Raw genomic sequence first — 2,500 nt, forward strand, 5'->3', positions numbered from 1 at the left:
GGTCTGGGTTAGGGTTAGGGTTAGAGTTAGGGTTGAGTTAGGGTTAGGGTTAGCGTTAGGGTTAGGGTTAAGCTTGGGGTTAGGGTTAGGGTTAGGGTTGTGGTTAGGGTTAGGGTTAGGGTTAGGGATAGGGTTAGGGTCAGGGTCAGGGTCAGGGTTAGGGTTAGGTTTAGGGTCGGGGTTAGGGTTCGGGTTGGGGTAGAGGTTAGTGTTAGGGTTAGGGTTAGGGTTAGGTTTGGGGTTAGGGTTAGGGTTAGGGTTAGGGTTAGGGTTAGGGTTGGATTTAGAGTTAGGGTCTGGGTTAGGGTAAGGGTTAGGGTTGAGTTAGGGTTAGGGTTAGGGTTAGGGTTAAGCTTGGGGTTAGGGTTAGGGTTAGGGTTAGGGTTGCGGTTAGGGTTAGGGTTAGGGATAGGGTTAGGGTCAGGGTCAGGGTTAGGGTTAGGGTTAGGGTCGGGGTTAGGGTTCGGGTTGGGGTAGAGGTTAGGGTTAGTGTTAGGGTTAGTGTTGGGTTAAGTTTAGGGTTAGGGTTAGGGTTAGGGTTGGTGTTAGGGTTGGGTTTAGTGTTGACGTTAGGGTTAGGGTTAGGGTTAGGGTAGTGGTTAGGGTTAGGGTTAGGGTTAGGGTTAGGTTTGGGGTTAGGGTTAGGGTTAGGGTTAGGTTTGGGGTTAGGGTTAATGTTAGGGGTAGGGTTGGATTTAGGTTTAGGGTCTGGGTTAAGGTTGGGGTTGGTGTTAGGGTTAGGGTTAGGGTTGAGTTATGGTTAGGGGTAGGGTTAGGGTTTGGGTTAGGGTTAGGGTTAGGGTTGTGGTTAGGGTTAAGTTTAGGGGCAGGGTTATGGTTAGGGTCGTGTTAGGGTTGGGGTAGGGTTTAGGTTTAGGGTTAGGGTTGGGGTTAGGGTTAGCGTTAGGGTTAGGTTTGGGGTTAGTGTTAGTGTTAGGGTTACGGTTGGATTTAGGGTTAGGGTCTGGGTTAGGGTAGGGTTAGGGTTGGGGTTAGGGTTAGGGTTAGGGTTGAGTTAGGGTTAGGGTTAGGTTTAGGGTTCGGGTCAGGGTCAAGGTTAGTGTTCGAGTTAGGTTTAGGGTCAGGGTCAGGGTTAGCGTTCGGGTTAGCTTTAGGGTCGGGTTTAGGGTTGGGGTTACGGTTCGGGTTGGTTAGGGTTGGTGTTAGTGTTAGGGTTATTTTGGGTTAGGTTTAGGGTTAGGGTTAGGGTAGGGTTAGGGTTGGGGTTAGGGTTAGGGTTAGGGTTAGGGTTAGGGTTAGGGTTAGGGTTACGGTTGGGGTCAGGGTTAGGGTAAGGGTTAGTGTTACAGTTAGGGTTAGGGTTAGGGTTAGGGTTAGGGTTAGGGTTAGGGGTTAGGTTTAGGGTTAGGGTTAGGGTTAGGGTTAGGGTTAGGCTTAGGCTTAGTGTTAGGGTAGTGTTTAGGGTTAGGGTTAGGGTTAGGGTAGGGGTTAGGGTTAGGGTTAGGGTTTGGGCTGGGGTTCGGGTTAGTGTTAGTGTTAGGGTTAGGGTTAGGGTTGGGGTTAGGGTTAGCGTTAGGGTTAGGTTTGGGGTTAGGGTTAGTGTTAGGGTTACGGTTGGATTTAGGGTTAGGGTCTGGGTTAGGGTAGGGTTAGGGTTGGGGTTAGGGTTAGGGTTAGGGTTGAGTTAGGGTTAGGGTTAGGTTTAGGGTTCGGGTCAGGGTCAAGGTTAGTGTTCGAGTTAGGTTTAGGGTCAGGGTCAGGGTTAGCGTTCGGGTTAGGTTTAGGGTCGGGTTTAGGGTTGGGGTTACGGTTCGGGTTGGTTAGGGTTGGTGTTAGTGTTAGGGTTAGGGTTGGGTTAAGTTTAAGGTTAGGGTTAGGGTAGGGTTAGGGTTGGGGTTAGGGTTAGGGTTAGGGTTAGGGTTAGGTTTGGGGTTATGGTTAGTGTTAGGGTTAGGGTTGGATTTAGGGTTAGGGTCAGGTTTAGGGTTAGGGTTAAGCTGAGGGTTAGGGTTAGGGTTAGGGTTGTGGTTAGGGTCAGGGTCAGGGTTAGGGTTAGGGTTAGGGTTAGGGTTAGGGTTGGGGTAGGGGTTAGGGTTAGGGTTGGGGTTAGGGTTAGGGTTAGGGTTAGGTTTGGGGTCAGGTTTAAGGTTAGGGTTAGGGTTAGGTTTAGGGTTGGTGTTAGGGTTAGGGTTAGGGTTGGGGTTAGGGTTAGCGTTAGGGTTAATCTTAGGGTTAGGGTTAGGCTTAGGTTTGTGGTTAGGGTCAGGGTTAGGGTTAGGGTTAGGGTTGGGGTAGGTGTTAGGGTTAGGGTTGGGGTTAGGGGTAGGGTTAGGGTTAGGTTTGGGGTCAGGGTTAGGGTTAGGGTTAGGGTTAGGGCTAGGGTTAGGGTTAAGCTTGGGGATAGGGTTAGGGTTAGGGTTAGGGTTGTGGTTAGGGTTAGTGTTAGGGTTAGGGTTGGATTAAGGGTTAGGGTATGGGTTAGGGTTAGGGTTAGGGTTGGATGTAGGGTTAGGGTCTGGGTTAGGGTTAGGGTTAGAGT

This window comes from Heloderma suspectum, chromosome W, assembly GCF_057233095.1.
Source record: "Heloderma suspectum isolate Gila_16-S chromosome W, 16-S_ref, whole genome shotgun sequence".
Lineage (NCBI taxonomy): Eukaryota > Metazoa > Chordata > Lepidosauria > Squamata > Helodermatidae > Heloderma > Heloderma suspectum.